Consider the following 18,813-nt stretch of genomic DNA (forward strand, 5'->3'; position numbering starts at 1 on the left):
GTTCATCAGGCTTCATGCTTTTCTCCATATACCCCTCTCCCCAGTTCAGGCCCTAGTGAATCAATTCAAAGCACAACTGTCATCATTAGAAACACCAATGTGCATGGCCCTAAATAACAAACACATGATGGTTTAGTTTAGTCAGATAAACAGTCCATGCCCTCTAGATTTCTCCTCTAGGAGTGCTGATGCAGTCAAGATAACAGTTGATACATATCTTGCTGATGGATTAAAAAGCACTGAGTAGATAACTGTAGTAGATTTGTTATATGAATGGCCCCATTCTTCACCCTCCTCTACTCAAGCCCATTGCCATGTAACTCTGTATTGTCTGCCTTCTCTGGCTCTGAGCTGGGCCATGTGGCATGCTTAGGGTCAATGGATGTTGACCATTATGATGCATGCAGGGGTGACTTTGCTTGGTCCAGTGGACTTGCTTGGTTTAGTTAGTCTGCCATTCTCATGAGTAGGACATGCCTAGGCTAGACTGCTTGTCCCAGGAGGAGGGAGACAAACATGTGGAATAGAACTAAGTCACCTCAGTCATTCCCATCAAGACCATCTTAGGTCAGTGAAGAGCAACTGAACCCATACACGTGAAAAGGCTTGACTAAGGTGACCATCTTCGACTACTGAGCAACAAATGCTATTTCTGCATGCCATTGAGATATTATACTGCACTACTGTGACAAGAGATGACTGATAATATACATATTAAACTAGAATAAGTTTTTGTGGTCACTGAACCATTTTTGGGGGGAGACACCATCAAAATAAATTTCTGATCAATCAGTTGACTGGTTGGTGTCATTCTAACTCAGTTCTTTGGCCAAAAGTGCTGGATTAACAGTACATGTACAATTATAAGCTCTGGGCTATGTTTAAAAACATCACAGCTGCAATTTCTTATTTGTATAGATTTAACAAATTATTTAGTTTGAAATTGTACTGAAAACACAAGTCTTGGGGACTAGGACAGGGAAGGGTTGGTCAGGGATCATCCTGAAGAATAGCAGCAGGTACTTGGCTCCTTCTGCTGGCTCCACTTTCTGTCCCAGTATGCACAGCACCATACCAAAGTCCCCTTCTTACTCCACAGTAGGCAAGGGCAATTCCTTTCATGGGGAGAATGAAATACTGCCTTAGGATCCCAGGCAGTCCTGGGTCATCATGGATCTCCAGATGGCCTCAATCCAGCATGTACAGCAGCTTTCCTTAGTGCTGGTAAAAATGTTAGCAGAACATGGAGCCCATAATCACTTGAGGCAATACAAGGAAGCAAAAGAGAGATTGGTGGAATGGAGGGTAAATGCAGAAGGCAGAAGTGGATTGCAGCAGTGGGCCATGGAGAAAAGGTGGCAAAAAGGGGAGCAGGAAAGGATTGGGGAAAATTAGTATGTCATATTAGCAGACTTTAATGCTTATTTTGTATCAGACACTGTTCTAAATGCTTGGAATAACTCAGTTATTTCTCTGACAAGACCTGGGTACTATTTTCTCCATTTTATAGGTGAGGAAACTGAGGCAATTGAATGTTACTTGTCCATATTCACATGGCTGATAAGTGGCAGTGGCAGGATTTGAACCCAGGCTGGCCCCAGAGTTCACGCTCTGAACTAGTAGTATATGCAACCGCTCCTTTGTCTAAATTTTTCCAGCTTTGCATACATTATTGACTGAAAGCAAAGGTATATAGATACTGATGGTGCATCAAATTCCAGGAACATACGTGATCCAGCTTTCTGGATGATGAGTGAAGTGCATGAAGAATTCTAGAAGACTCCCCCAGGATAATAAAAGAAAAAAAAAAAAAAGAAAACCCCAGTAGAGAGGATGGGAAACAGACCCAGGGGCAGATGGATATCCCAAGAGGGAGTAAGTTGTCCCTCCAGAGGAAGAAGTGATGCTGAGTCCTAATGAATCCCCATTCCAGGAGCTGAAAGGGACCTCCTGTATACTCACTATGAGACTCTGTGACTTCCTGGGGCTTTATGAGTCTGTAAAGAAAAAAAAAAAAAATGGAGGACCCATGGGTCAAGATATGTCTACTGCAAAAACATGTCCATGGGTCATACTTGCTTTTATGTAACTATCTTATTAAAACTTTTTGGTCAAAGTGCTTTTTTCTTTTTTTTTGCGGTATGCTGGCCTCTCACTGCTGTGGCCTCTCCCGTTGCAGAGCACAGGCTCCGGACGCGCAGGCTCAGAGGCCATGGCTCACTGGCCCAGCTGCTCCACGGCATGGGGCATCTTCCCGGACTGGGGCACGAACCCGTGTCCCCTGCATTGGCAGGCGGACTCTCAACCACTGCGGCACCAGGGAAGCCCTGTTGAAGTGTTTTAAAACAGTAAATTGTCAGATTCTCAACAAAGGCTCAAGTCAACAGAAGTGAGAGTCCTCCCAGAAATGATTGGGATCCACTTCCCCTGCTTTCAGATGGTAATTATGGTATGTATGAAAATCTATAAGCCAGGTGGTGACAGAGGTTAGAATGGATTTGCATTATTATAGAGATATCTTTGAAAGGTGCAGATGAAGGTTAGTACTGTGACAATCTAGCATTCTAGTTTTTTTCTCATTCTTAAGAGTTTTAGGATCAAATCATATTCATCCTAAATATATCTATCTATTACATAGTCCATGAGCAAAGGCACATCCAAAATTGAGAGCCAGAGTCCTAAGCAGCCAGGACCAGGGACACCTTGAACTTGGTATCATCCAGCAAGTGCAGGGACTCATAAATACTGCCTTCATTAGCTCATGAGCCCTGTGATTTGTGTCTCTGATGAATAGGGGCACAATTTTTTGACCCCTCCAGTAAACAGGCAATGTAATTCCTCTGTAAATTGACTATTAGAATGGTTTAAATGCCCTTGCCTACAAGCTGAAAGGCATAGTTAACACTTTTTACATAAGCTAGAAGACCAAAATTTAGCTATCAATCAACCAGGGCAGAAAGGAATGACTTGACAAAATCATTCGTTAAGTCTGACAGGAGTCAAGAACACAAGGCTTTCTTCCAACTATTTAAATGTATGTGTGGCAAGGGAATATTAATTGCCTAAGACAAGACACTTAAAGGTATTAGCTCAGCACTACCAGTCTATTTTACCCAATTAGTGCTATTCATCAATGTAAACAACTACATTTTCTTCAGCAAACCAAAAGAAATACAGTTGATGGATCACAACTATTCTAACAATTCACCTTCTTATTTCATAAGAGGGCAGAGTGATTAAAGGATAGAGTTTAACTCACAAACTCAAGAAGAAGAATAAACTGTCTCAAAAATGACCAAAATGGTCTGCCAATGGGGTGGGACATGAGGAAGGTATGATGTGTATTGAGCCACTTTCAAATAGATACTGCAAAAGTGTTTTGCACAAAGTTTAAAAATCTGCAACCATTTGATGAATATGAAACAGTTCTCTGAAAAAGACAGTTCAAGAAAAAAATGGCTCTCCCCAGACAACAAGAATCAGAGAAGCTTAAACTTGGATGAGATTTTGAAGGCTGTATGCCCAATTTTAATCTAACCAATGAAAGGACATCTCTGCAAATCTTTTTAATGGGTAGACATTCATTCTTTCTCTAATTTCAGTTTTATTGAGATAAAATTGAGATTAAAATAAAATTGTAAGATATTTAAAGACTACATCGTGGTGATTTGATATACATATACATTGTGAAAAGATTCCTCCCATCTAGTTAATTAACATATCCATCACCTCGCATACCTTTTTTTTGGTCAGAAATTTAAGTTCTACTCTCTTAGAAAATTTCAATTTTACAGTACAGTGTTATTAACTATAGTCACTTTATTATTTACATGAGACTCTCAGACCTTATTCATCTCACAGGTTAAACTTTGTACCTGTTTACCAACCTCTCCCCATTCTCCCATCCTCCAGCCCCTTGCAGCCACTTTTCTATTTTCCACATTTACGAGTTTGACTTTTTTCTTTAAGATTCCACATATAAGTGATACCATGCAGTATTTGTCTTTCTCAGTTTGGCTTATGTCACTTAGCATAATGCCCTCAAGGCTCATCTATATTGTCACAAATGGCAAAATTTCCTACTTTCTCATGGCTGAGTAATATTCCATTTTGTGTGTGTGTCTGTGTGTGTGTGTGTGTGTGTGTGTGTGAGTTTTATATATATCTCACACCTTCTTTATCCATTCATCTGTTGATGGACACTTAGATTGTTTCCATATCTTGACTATTGTCGATAACGTTGCATGGACATGGGAGTTCAGATATTTCTTTGATATTCTGTTCTCATTTCTTTTGGATATATATCCAGAAGTAGAGGAGCAGATCATATGGTAGTTCTATTTTTACCTTTTTGAGGAATCTCCATACTGTTTTCCACAGTGGTTGCACCAGCTTATACTCCCACCACCTCACCAACACTTGTTATCTCTGGCCATCATAACAGGTATGAGATGATATCTCATTGTGGTTTCGATTTGCATTCCCCTGATGATTAGCTATGTTGAGCATGTACCTGTTGGCCATTTGTATGTCTCTTTGGAGAAATGACTACTTGGGTTCTCTGTCCATTTTTAATGGGATTGTTTCTTTTCCTGCTGTTGAGTTGTATGAGTTCTTTGGATATTTTGGATATTAACCCCTTAACACATATATGATTTGCAAATATTTTCTCCCATTCCATAAGTTTCCTTTTCATTTTGTTGATGGTTTCCTTTGCTGTACAGAATGTTTTAGTTTGATGTAGTCCATTTGTTTCTGATTATTTGTTTGTTTGTTTTTGCTTCTGTTGCCTTTGCTTTTGGTGTCAAATACAAAAACTCATTGCAAAGACCACTTCCAAGGAGCTTATCCCCTATGTTTTCTTCTAGGAATTTTATGGTTTCAGGTCTTATGTTCAAGTCTTTAATCAATTTTGAGTTGATTTTTGTATATCGTGTAAGACAGGAGTCCCATTTTATTCTTCTGTATGTGGATATCCAGTTTTCCTAACTATTTATTGAAGAAACTACCCTTTCCCCATCATACATTCTTGATTCTAGTTGTTCATTCTTGTAAAGGTAAATAAAGGCCCCTTAATAATCTGTCTTCAGTTGTGCATTTCAACATCTTTTTCTGATCTCACAGGGGGAAAAAAAGGATCCATAAAGAAAAATCTGCACAAATGCCGCATTAGTATTAAAGAGATTTAAATGTTAGACCAAAGAAAACAAATAAGAGTAAATGCACAAAAATAAAATGGGGTAGGTAGTAATGCAATTAGCTCAAAGGAGGCAGGGACCTTATTATAAGAGTAGTAAGAAATTCACAGAGAGGAAAAAATATGCTTTATCTCTTTCTTTATTCCACTGCCTCTACTCAGTAATTGGTGTTCACTCATTCATTCCTTCTACTAGCATTTGAAGAGTTCTGGGTGTACCAAGCACTATGTTTGACCAGGGACACAAAGAAAAATAAGACAATTCATCTACTCTCACTCATTGCTAAAAATTCCTCTGTTACCTCAATTCCCAATTACTAATAAAGCTACAGTGATCAACTTAACCACATATACTTGACTGGCCTCATAAGTGCTGCTTAGAGGCAAGCATGAGTTCCTCCTATTCAGTGTATTGGAGGCTGGCCTAGGGAACACCCTAAAAGAGTCCAAATTTGTTAATTTCCTTCACATCATATTACTAAAGACTTTTTCTCACTTAGAAATGTTCTCCCAGGATTCCTCCACCTCTCCATCAGAACAGACATACTTTCAAATATGCAGTTTGTTAGCCTGGAAGGTTTGGTATTTCAAAAGGGTGGAATTTTAGGTAGCATAGGTGAAGGTGGAAGAGATATTTCTAGTATAACACCTTGTTCAGAGCCCTTAACCCACACTGAAAAGCAGACCGATTATTCTGTGTATTTGGAAGTTCTACTCAGTTTCCGGCTGCTTATTGCCCTTAATATTAATCCTGTGCATGCTCACTTTTATAGCTTGCAGAGAAATTTCCTAGACATTATTTCATTTGACCTTATTTACAATGTCATGGTAAGGGTGACAGATGTGGTTCGCAGGGCGAGCATCATTTTCTTTGCTATATCCTGATAGACGAGGAAAGGAAGGGTCCACTAGTTACACATAGAAAATACCAGTCAGGTCTTCTGGTTCCAAGAACAGTGCTATTTTACTTAAGGTCTATGTGTTTATGAATCTGGCTGTTCAAATTCACAAACCCCAATTGGACAAAGATGATCTTTTTTTCCATCCTTCACTCCTACACCTAGTCAACCCTTTACCCCCAGCACTATATCCCCTCAGGCATTGCTTACCACAAAGGAGGATCTAAGTTTAGATAGCTGGATATTTCATGCTGAGTATTTATTATCTGCCATTGATTAACTGGTATTGAATGGGCATAAGCTGCTTGAATCCAATGTGAGAGAGTCAAGAGTTGTATCAGATAAGTTAACTCTAGCAAGGACTCTTAGGAATTTTATGAAATATTGCTCAAAGAAAGATTTGATGCCCCCCACACCACCGACATTGGCAATTGAGAGAGATAATCATTGAATGGATGGTTTTATAGAAGGCTAACAATAGAAGCCTATAAAAAGTATATTAAGAGCAAGATACAGAGGAGAGCAACTCTTAAAACCCTATTTCTTTCTAGTGGGGTCAGTTCTATACACCTGCCACAGTGTGGCAGAATTTGTACCAGATAGAATCATCTGGCCCCATACTTCCATATTTCTGGCCATTCCACATTACAACACTAGTCCCGTGGGTCTCAGAAGAATCCTCAATGTAAATACAAGAGGCTCTGGGAGGATCCCACCCAAAACTTACCAGTTCCCACTCCAGGTATCAGATGAGTGACACTTCAGTTCACTTGAGCAGGATGGGAATCTTGGGGGGATAAGATGCTGTTGGGTAAGGGAGGATGGATGATGGGCACTTACTGTTGGTACATATGTCACTTGTTAATGAACCTCTAAAACTTCTGACCATTTGTGGTCATCAAAGAGCCCATCACAGTTTCTAAAAGAGAAAGCCTTTCACCCATGCTCCCCTGCTCTAATCCAGTTATAGATAATCGTGTACCTCTGAGCTAACTTCTCTATCCAGAGCTCTGCCACCGTACGCTATACTTCTTCACTTCCTGTCTTTAACTATTGCACAGCGTTTTCAACAGCTGCTCTGCTGAATTTTTCCCTAGAGGAGCTTCATTTCAGACAGAGCCCTAATGATTACTCCACATTTCTAAGTTTGCGGAAATCCTATAACATGACTGATGCTATCACTGTTTAAGGGAAAGGCAGGAGACAGTCAGACTTCAGGTCTTTCAGTTTTTCAGGAGATCTGGACTCTTACACCATATCTGTTTCATCTCAAGCAGACTCTTACTTCTAGAGCATGGGTTGCCCTACTTTTCCTATAAAAGGCCAGACAATATATAATTTAGTCTTTGCAGCCAGTTGGTCTCTACCACAACTACTCAACTCTGCCATTATAGAACAAAAACTGACAATACAACTTCTTTACCTAAACAGGCAGAAGACCAGATTTGGGCCACAGGTTTGCAGGCACCTGTTTTATGTGGTTTCATCCATGGATTTTAAGTCTTGCAACCTTATCACTCTGTCCATGTCACTCTGTTGCTTCACTAGTACTGCAAACCCCTGGCTATTTCAAGCTCCATTCACCCACTCTTTACTTAGAACTGAGCATCTGCAGTATCCAGCAGTTACCTGCTTAAGAAGAGAAATAAGGAGGCTAGAAATGGCCTCAAGAGTCCCCAAGGGGCCAGTCTGACTGCTTTACTTGACTTTTATTCTCTTTGCCTCACTCTCTGCTAGAACACATAGGTGATTTCAATGGTGTCTAAGCAATTCCGTTTCTAGCAGACACTTTGAGGCAAAGAACAGAGGAATGGTTAGCTGTAAAAGCAGGAGTTGTTGACTTTTCCTAAAAATTCTGTGAACTAGGAGCGTATCTGGTTGGGTTGCCCAGCCTGCTCATTACCTCAGTAGGTGTTCTGACCTGGACTGGACTCCAAATCCTGATATTGCCTCCTAATTTGGCAAACATATTGAGAGTACTTCCACAGACTGGACAAATACACAGAGAATGCACCCAAAGAGCAACAGACAAGCTGGTTGCTATGGTAATTTACAGACACAATGAAGGTCACAAGTGATCTACTTTCACCTGGTTATTATGGCATCTATGGCTACAACCTCAGGGTCACATTGATCTAAGCCTTCAGATTTCAAAGGAGGGGCTGAGGGAAATCTGCTCAGTCGTCATGGTTCACTAGTGCTGCCTTCCTCCTGCCCCTGTGACTCTGAGCCCTCCCTCGCCCATGTTAGCCTGCATGGACCTCCCAGCTCGCCTTGACCAAAGGTGCTCTTCAACTTCTCTGTCACCCCCTTCATGCAGCTGCAATTCCGACTGCAGCTACTTAAAGGCAGCTTGATCTTCACTGAAATTGAAGGAATCAAATAAAGGTATAGACGTACTGCCCTTAAGAGTTAACAGGATTGATGTACTCATGAAAAACCAAGAAATTGCAGAATGAGAGAGGAGGTACTGAGACTGGTTATTCACCCAAACTTCTGACAAGCACTTATGGTTGGATCAGATGGAAAATCTCCTCTTATCACCAGAGCCCTCAAGACAAATCGTTCCTCTCTAACCCTAGAACACTGGGGTACTACCCATTCATCTCCTTCTTACTGAATATACCAGGCAGGTCAGCTAGTCTCTCGATTTGCATTTAATCAGCTATCCCGCACCCCAGCTAAAATGAAAGTCCTTTACTTTTCTCCCCTGTGATTAATTAGGAAAATAATTTTCAAAATCTCATTCATGGTGCAGTGTCTTGCACAGGGCTAGCCACAGGTATGGATGATTTAAGGAAGAAAAAAAATGATGATATTAAAGAGGAAAGCTATTATTTTGATTATTATTGAGGATCTCAAGACATTATTAATTGATATTTACCTTATAGCCTTCCCATTAATGGAATTTTAATAAAAACTATAAATTAAGATCAAAGTGTATCAATTTTAACAACTACAGTCATTAAAAGGACAGGCTTCAGAATCCTCCCACTTGGGTTCACTAACTTACCAGCTTTATATCAGTAATAAATGTAACTTCACTGTCACAGCTTCAAAATGCAACTCTGTAAAAATAAAATCTTTTGATAATAATAGACTGTAGAATCAGATTGTAGATAACGTGTCAAGGAGAGAATAGACACTTGTTAAGCAAATGTCCAACAGTTTCAGTGGGTTTCAGCTTTGCTTTTTTGACCTTCATACATAACCAGATACAAATAGAAACAATGGATCAGATGATTAAGAGAGTTGGCTATTTCAGCTTTCAATGACAAGACAGCAGCAGCTGCTCGGTTCCTAAGCCTAACCACTCTTAGCATTCAGAGTTATGGAAAGGCAAGCCAAGTGGTTGTGAAGCCATGAATTCATATGCAGTAATAATCACTATTTGTAGGTCTTTGAAACTCTAAATAGAGTTCTTTACTGAAGCTTTTATCTGGGCCTTAAACTTAGACAAAGTAGGGAAAAAAATCAGTTTTGCAGCACAAAACCAACATCAATGGTTGATAATTACAAAATCACTGATCTTAACTCAATTTCCTTGCTACTAAAATTGCCCAGTAATGGTACCAGATGCTGGGTAAAGGGATAAGCTCCCATATCTAAAGCAGAGGCTGTTTCAGGTGGTATTAAGGATGCTGAAGAAAGACCTTTTGCCCTGAGAAAAGACCTTAGAGGTCCCTTCTACTTCTAAGAGTTTATGAGTCCATGACCACTGAATCCATCTCTCTTTTTTCAAAGCTGGTTGAGAAATAAGCTCAGAAGATATTATTCCTTTCTTTTCCTACCTCTCCTTTTCCCCCACTCCTATCCCCCCTCTGATTTTAGGGGTAACTGCAAATCTTTATACACATATAATCATTATTCAGCTTTTAAAATCAGCATTTAAACAGACTGTATCCATCGTATATTAACGCATATATGTGGAATCTGAAAAAATTGGTATAGACGACCTTATTTACAAAGCAGAAATAGAGACATAGACGTAGAGAACAAACATATGGATACCAAGGGGGAAAGGGGGGTGCGGGATGAATTGGGAGACTGGGATTGACATATATACACAATTGATACCGTGTATAAAATAGGTAAGTAATGAGAAGCTACTGTATAGCACAGAGAACTCTTCTCAAAGATCTGTGGTGACCTAAATGAGAAAGAAGTCCAAACACAAGGGGATATATGTATACATATAGCTGATTCACTTTGCCGTACAGTATAAACTAATACAATATTGTAAAGCAACTATATACTCCAATAAAAAAAAATGAGAGACTGTATCCTTCTTTCTGAAGTTAAAGATGGGTGTGATTTTTCTCCCTCTCGTTGGAGGACATTCTTTGCTGAAATGATTAAATTTCTTACCTTTTTTTTCTGTATCTGAAGGAAATTTTCCATGCTCCAGCCTGACAAAAATACCTGTTCTGGGTACAGTTTCCTGAAATGTGGCACCATATGTGCATCAGTAAACATTATGTGTAGAGTAAATTAAGCCAAGCCTTATAATGAGGCAGTAAGGAAATTACTGTAGACCTGAAAGAGTAAATCAGCAGTATTAAAATGCTCTCCATTTTCTCTGAAGCACTTCAGAGTGCCATAAAAAAGCTCTTACCACTGTGATAAACAAAGAAATGCATTTGTAGCAAGACAACCTAAAAGACACCACAATTCAAATAGGTCTTCAAATCTGGAGTCCAAGGTGTCATCTCATCACAAAATTCAAAAGTTAGCCCTTTTGCCACTAATGTAGGAGAAAAAAGAAAACTGCGTGACATTGAGACTTTGGGGGCAAACTCTCTCATATAGCAGGTGCAGTAAAGACATTAAGAAATAGAAGCTCTGGAGCAGAGCCAAGACTAAGCAGAGTCACCATCATAAACAAAATAGCAACGCTGTAAATAAAAACAGGATCAGTATTGCTGGTTTTTTCTTTTGCTTCAGGCTTCAGTATAGCTCAGCACTGCCTTGCTACTGATCCTGTCTTTATTTACAATGTTGATAAGATGCTCATCATGAATTTTTTTGCATTAATTTCTATTTTCTAAAATACTGCAGAAAATATTATTTATCTTGATTACTCAGTTTTTTGGCTCCCTCTAAAATTATGTGCTGTAGGCTACTGCCTCATTCCCCTTCACCTCCACTTGGCCCTGCTCCAGAAAGCACAGATCTTGCCAAGCCCTTCAACACAGCACAGTGAACAATTAGACCATCCATTTCTAATCTTGGCCCATGGGGAGAAGAGGCTCAAGCTTGGATTCTCCCTCCCTCAAAACAAGTATTGTATCTGTGAAGTGGTGAGGTCTAGAAGATGCCAAATGGATTGGAGAGAACTTGGAGGACTTCCGGAATCCTCAAGTAAATCCTCCAAAGGACTGTAATGAGATCTAAAAGCTCCCACCATCAGAAACAAAGGCAGTGGAATTCAAACCTGCCAGAACATCACAATTACGTAGAAAGCTTATCGTGATACAGAGTTTAAGTTACCACCGTCTGTACCTGAAATCAGAAATCTCTCAAGATGGAGCCATATACAGGTTTCTCCCACTATCTGAAAGTACAGCATTCCTATGAAACCTTTTGTAAGCCGAAATGCTGTAAACCGAAGAAGCAACTACCTTATGATGCATATTGCCAATGGATTCACAAAATAAATCAAGATAAAACACAGATGCTTATAAACACAGTTCAAAGCTATGGCAGCTGAATGCTGAGTGTAGTTCCCGGAGAAGGGACTTGGTGGCGCCACTCTTGCTACTCGCGGTGTCCACGGCCTGTATAAGAGCTGGCTTCAAAATACTGGACAGAGTTTTGCGTTTCACCTTTTTTTTTTTTTTTTTTTCTTTTGTAAAAGCAAAAATCCTCCAGATTTCTTTCAGTTAGCAAAAACAAGAACTAATGTAGGTATTTCATAAAAGCAAAATGGCATAAAATGGACTTTCAGAAAGTGGGGGATACCTGTATCTGCATTTTGACAGGTTCTTGAGCTGACTTTTCTAAAGCCAGCCCAGCAGCAGGAGACATCTGGGTTAAAGCATAGAAGCTCTCTCTTAAGATGGAAAAAGTTGTTATTATCACAGTAAAAATGGACTTTTTAAGCTAACAAATCTTGTTCTTAAAACAACAGAAGCAAAGACATGAGAGCTTAGAACAGAGGGAAGTTGATGATTGGGATATTTTGGGGTAGGATAGCTACATACAGAGGATTCTTCATCCTTTCAACACGTGTGTGGTAGCAGCTTACTTTATTTGGGGCACTAAGATATGCCTTGAGGAAACAAAGAATATCAGGACACAGGCACAAGCAAAAGCACATAAACAACTTAAATTGACTGCAAAGAGTGTCATAATAAAGCTATTTTAAAATGCTTTAGGAGCCTACTGAATAAACCCTGTTTTTTTTTTTAACATATTTATTGGGGTATAATTGCTTTACAATGGTGTGTTAGTTTCTGCTTTACAACAAAGTGAATCAGCCATACATATACACATGTTCCCATATCTCCTCCCTCTTACGTCTCCCTCCCTCCCACCCTCCCCATCCCACCCCTCCAGGAGGTCACAAAGCATGGAGCTGATATCCCTATGCTATGCGGCTGCTTCCCACTAGCTATCTACCTTACGTTTGGTAGTGTATATATGTCCATGCCTCTCTCTCGCTTTGTCACAGCTTACCCTTCCCCCTCCCCATATCCTCAAGTCCGTTCTCCAGTAGGTCTGTGTCTTTATTCCTGTCTTACCCCTAGGTTCTTCATGACATTTTTTTTCTTAAATTCCATATATATGTGTTAGCATATGGTATTTGTCTTTCTCTTTCTGACTTACTTCACTCTGTATGACAGACTCTAGGTCTATCTACCTCATTACAAATAGCTCAATTTCATTTCTTTTTATGGCTGAGTAATATTCCATTGTATATATGTGCCACATCTTCTTTATCCATTCATCCAATGATGGGCACTTAGATTGTTTCCATCTCCGGGCTATTGTAAATAGAGCTGCAATGAACATTTTGGTAGATGACTCTTTTTGAATTTTGGTTTTCTCAGGGTATATGCCGAGTAGTGGGATTGCCTGTTTATAAAAATTGGATAAAGTTGTGATGATAAGGTGACATTTAAGCTAAGCCTTGTAGGAAAAATTGTGAATTTTCCTAAAAGGAAAAAAAAAAAAGAGGGAGGGAGGGCATTTGGAAAAATTGTTAATTTTCCTGGAAGAAAAAAATTAAAAGGAGTGGAAGGGGTCATTCCAGGTAGAAGTAACATCAAGTGCAAAGTCATGAAGATGTGCTAATACTGGTCTAAGAGACTGCTGGAGCTATAGTGCACTGAAGGCAGGGAGCCTGGGATCAAGGCACTGGTTATGAGGCTGTGACCATCATTTTTGTGAAAAGCAATTAAGCAGTGCCAATGGCAGTGGAGAGGAAGGAATGCACTCGAAACACAGATAGGAGGTGGAATCAGCTGAACTAAATGACTGCACTTTGGATGGATGTTCTGAAATGTTTGGGTAAGCTGAAAGGACATTCAAAAAAAAAAAATCCTTGCTGTTTGAATCATCACCTTTGAAAATCTTCCAAATTTTCCTGCTTAGGAGTTTCATCCTGGAAAATATGATAGAATTTTTTTATAATCCTATATTGGATCTTCCAGTGTCAGGATCAAGATTCTACGTGGCATTCTCATTGCCTAGGACAGGAGGTGTCAGAGACAGGACCAAAAGCAGACATTCTCTTGAATGTCTCAGACATTCTCTTGAGACTCAGACGTTGCTATGTATCCTTCCCCATCCCACTTTTCCTTAACTTCTGGGGCTGGCGGTTTCCTGTTCATACCTGTGTTACAGAGCCCTCTGCTCAGTACGGCGTGTTATTTGATTAATCAATATTGATCAAGCTACTGGACTCCTTCTGTGATCTAGACTCACTAGTGAGAGAGAGGTCAAGCTTGGCATCCTCCACAAGCTTGTGTTCATGTGTGAACCATCGACCACATGCTGGCTCACAGGAATCAATTAAACTACGCCATGATTTGAATAGTGTCTTTGTAAGGAAAGAGCTTGGAAAGGAAAGAGTGATATTTTAAGAACTATTGGCAAGGATAAAATCATGTCCCTTGAATTTGGCCTAATGAGTGTTTTCCAGGAGATAAATAAGTATGTGGTGGTCTGACGTTCAGGACTGCTGTAACAGAAATTTCCTAAGGTAGAGGTAGCTTGAATATACAACCGTGATCAGGGGGCTTGTCCAAAGATTGCCTTTCAGAGTGCTCTTGAGCTCTCTTCTACCTCTGCTCCTCTTCTTCTGGCCTTTTTGATTCTGATTTTGGTGTTTCTGATGACATTTGTGTTCAGCTGTCCCAGAGTTGCTTATGGTCTCTATTTTGAACCCCAATTGCTGTATGATCATTTTCTGGTCTCTACATTTCTACAGCAGCACGGCAATCTGACCTAGGGGTAATCTGACCAGGGATTGTTAGCTCTGACATAGGTTTTCAATGTGAAGAACACAAACCTTAACATTTGGAGGAAATCAATGTTTTATTTCATAATTTTTAAATTGTAGCCATATAGAGAGCTTCATATCCTTATGAGGAAACCAGCTTCAAGTCTGGAAATAAATGATTTAAAAATGTTTTCTTACAATGAATCTAAAAATAATTGGCCCCATCAGCAGATGTGAGAAAAAGAATTGAATGCTTTAAAATTCCCTTTTTTCTGTAAATGTTTTGGAAAGTCTATAATTCATGCTTTGAGAAGCCAGCTACCTAAACATAATAGCACTTGTTAAAAAAAGGTTCCAGTAGACCATAACAGCGGGAGGCCTGAGAGATGATATCCTACCATAAACAAGAACCCTATTTTTGACATGCACCACAGACGTTTTTTCTGTCTGAAGTACATACATGTCACCCATCCCCAACCCCATGGTGGTAAGGTGCTGTTGAAAACCACAAAGCACCTCTATATATTACATGAACCCTCCTTCTTCCCCAACTGCCTCCCCCAAAGGAGATTAGTATATGGGTGACCCAACTGTATCCATTGGGTCTATGGATTGGCAGGGTGGGGAATGATTATGAGCCAAGACCCCACAGCCGGACTGCCTGGACTGGGACCTCCATGAATCCATACTTTGCATGGCCGTGGGTGCATTACTTGGCTTCATGTCCCCATCTGTAAAATGGACATAGTAACAATATTTTCTATCTCACAGAGCTGGCATGAGGATTAAATGGGGTCCATTTATAGAGAGAACTTAGAACAGTGCCTGGCACATTGTAAGGACTCAATATATGTCAGCTATTTTTTAGTTTACATTTTGTGGACAGTGATTTGACAAGGTCTCGCTGATGACTACCCACCTTTAGCCACAGTTCTTATATACGGAATTGGGTCACAAAGGGGACAGCTGAGGAATCTTCAGCTGTAATTATTTCTTACTAATCTTGGAAGCTTTTTCTGTAGTCCTATCTGGAGGCAGGATCTTGGTAAATCAACCTTTTATGTGCCACCCAGTGGCATGTTTTGCTTATTTGTTTGTAATCCTTTGTTATATAATCCATTCTATTAAGTATGCATCCCAATGTAAAAGCATTCTATACATGGTTTTGTTGTCTTTTGAAAATGTTTTGACTGTGATAGCAAAATTGACACTTTTGTCAAGTTGACACACTGAATCTCATTGCTGGAATTATTATGATGGCTATTAAGGGTGAAGGAATAAGAATTAGTCCATTGATTGGTTTGGGGAATGAGAGAGAGTTGCTAAGTTTAGCAACACACTAACATGTTATGATTACTATTTATTAGCTTCTCATAGGAAAACATCTGGGTCCCGATTTGCTTATCAACTTGGGGGAAAAAAAAGACTAATACTGGACTTCCCTGGTGGCGCAGTGGTTGAGAGTCCGCCTGCCGATGCAGGGGACATGGGTTCGTGCCCCGGTCCGGGAAGATCCCACATGCCACGGAGCGGCTGGGCCCGTGGGCCATGGCCACTGAGCCTGCGCGTCCGGAGCCTGTGCTCCGCAACGGGAGAGGAAAAAAGACTAATACAAGGACCAAAATAATAATCAGGATAAACCAGCGTCACTGTAAGCTTAAGGAAAATCGAGACCATGCCTAGAATAGTTCACAGGTGGTACATAGAAGGAGGACATCAAGGAACAGCTGGCAGACACCAACTGGGCCCTCTCTAAGGGATGGATAGACTGCGTGGGCTACTAGGTGCTCAGGCAGAGACTCGGCCAAAAGCTTTTTTTCTTATAATGGGCTGATTCCAGAATCACAGCAGTGACAGTAGCTCAGACATGGGGCATACTGTGCCCACAGCTCTAAAATTAAAACATAATGCTTAAAGCTGGCAGTGATGTTCCCCTAAATCCATTTTTAATTCCAAACAAAATACTCTTAAAAGGATTCTGTTCTACCACTGCCCACTCTCATGGGTTTAATTGGCAAGATGGATCCATGCCAATCAGTTGAAATAACGCCCTTGGGTTCCTGCAAACTTTTTCACAATTTATGACTCCCCAGTTCCTTGGGACATACTGCCTGAAAAAAATGGACTTCTACTTGGTTCAAAATTCTACTTAAACAGAAATCCTTTTTATTCAATTACTTGATTTTTTTTCACGTGTTTACAAATTTAACTCCACTTTCATTAGGCAAGTTCAAAATAATAATCATAATTGACTTTATTTTTTAATTTGGTGACTACAGCTTTGCAAGACTCCAGGGTCACCTTCTGAAGAACACTGCCCAACCTTAGGGCTATGAGGAAGAGGGAGGAAGTGGAAAGAGTGGGAACTTATGAAAGTCACCAGAAATATTTTTCTTTGATTTCGGCTTTTTTCCCTATGTGACTTAATTTCTCTAAATATTGTATAAAGAAGTATAGGTGTACGGGGAAGTGGAGCCAGATAGCTGAGGGTTTTCATTTTGAATGTTTTCTAACAAAGGCCTGTCTGTAATTGAAGGAACAGAAAGTGTTTCAGTTTTCATTTATTTGAACCACTAGCATTCACTGGGCCACCACATAACTGCTATCAGAAACTCAGATAAAACTTTTTTAATCCAATTAACTAGCTACCTAACTCTAAACTGAAGATTCACCTGAGCCAAGCTAATCAGACTCCTTGCATGTTCCATCTGCAGAAATGCTAGGTAGCTTCTTTTTAGCTCAGAGAAGCTTTTGTACCAGTACAGGTGTACATGGGGAAACAGAAGAAATGGGAAAAAACAGATTAAAATATTCCAACATATAGATAGGGATGGAACTGACAGACGAGGACCATCTTAGTTCTAGAAAGGCATACTGGGGAAGAGAAGGATGTTTGAACCAAATTCAGGGATGTGGTGTGAAATTATGCCATAACTGTTGGATCTGAATATCATAAAACAACTTTCTTTTACCCTTATTCCTCTCAATCTTTGGGAAAGGTGAGCAGAAAAAAAAAATCTTATACATGGAATGATTTGAGGGGATGACATATTCCTTCTACTGCCACCCTAAAAGAAACTCCCCAAGGATCTTGTCACCAAAGCTTTAAAATTCCACAATGAATCCACCTTCAAATTTCACCACTGTCTGCAGCTAAAAGAGTCGACACTTTATTGATAATTGTAACACCAAGGTGAAAACTACTTTATCCATTCCTTCCTAATGAGAGAAAAAAATTCCGATGATAGGTCCACGAGTGCAGAGAACTTAAGGGTATTGGCTCCAGAATGTAAAAGAATGGTCTCTACTAAGACCTAGAGGGGGAGGGAAGACTCGTTTCATGGATTTTGCCTCATTGACAATCTAGCCAAAGGCAAACCTTAGAGGAGATGCCTGATGCCCTCCCACTGCTTTTAAAACCAGCAGTTATCTGGCATTAGGACCTCTGGCAGAGAAGATAAATGGACTCATTCAAAGATAGCTTACAGACCCAGTTTGGCTTCTTACTTTTACAAATAGGAGAAGGAGACCAAGAGATGAAGGATCCACAGTCGTACAGCCAGTTTAGTGGCAGAGCTAGAAGTAAAACCCTGAGCTCCAGACACCTGAGTCACTGTTTTCCACCAACCCCAATCCCAATTCCTACTAGCAGTATCATTTCATATCATATGGGGGCTTTGTATGGAAACATTGTCTAAGAGGGCAAGGAGAAGCAGACCTAGCTGTACAGCCCTTTGGGTATTACCTAATAATGCCTAAGAATGCAATGTTTTATTCTCCCTTTTTCAAGGTAAAATAAAAAGAAAATGCTTTCCCCAAAAGGGCTTGTTAGCTGGGCAAACTAGAGACTTCATATCCCAGAACTAATTGTGGTATCTTCTAGAGGACATTAGCTCAAGTGTGTCTATACCTTCTGGTGACATCCTGAAGAGAGCTCAGAAGCTCCCCAGCAGTGATTTGAAGTGGTGTTTTCCTCTCATTCAAACATTTTTTTAAGATGCTCCTTGGCTATTCTTGCCCAGGCACCTTGCTAATCTTGTCTGTACTTGACAAACTGCAGGACTGAGTGCTAGACGATGCATCCCTGCCAGTCCAGCTTTTCCAGATGGAGAAAGTAAAGCAGGTGTTACCCCAGGGCTGTGGTTGGTTCCAGATGACCAACACAATCAACACTTAATGAGATGGATATATGCAAAAGCTACCAGCAGGAGACAGGATGCCTCTCAGGCAGAAATCATGAAGGAATTCTTTGGGAACTTAATGGATGGTAT

General features: G+C 40.1%; 1 protein-coding gene across 3 annotated transcripts in view; it reads right to left on the minus strand.

Moving 5' to 3' along the window:
• CTNNA2 (catenin alpha 2) overlaps nucleotides 1-18,813 on the minus strand; it is a 1,200,774-nt gene that overhangs the window by 246,335 nt on the left and 935,626 nt on the right. The gene's annotated exons all lie outside the window — the stretch shown is intronic.

Source organism: Orcinus orca, chromosome 13, assembly GCF_937001465.1.
Source record: "Orcinus orca chromosome 13, mOrcOrc1.1, whole genome shotgun sequence".
NCBI classification, from domain to species: domain Eukaryota; kingdom Metazoa; phylum Chordata; class Mammalia; order Artiodactyla; family Delphinidae; genus Orcinus; species Orcinus orca.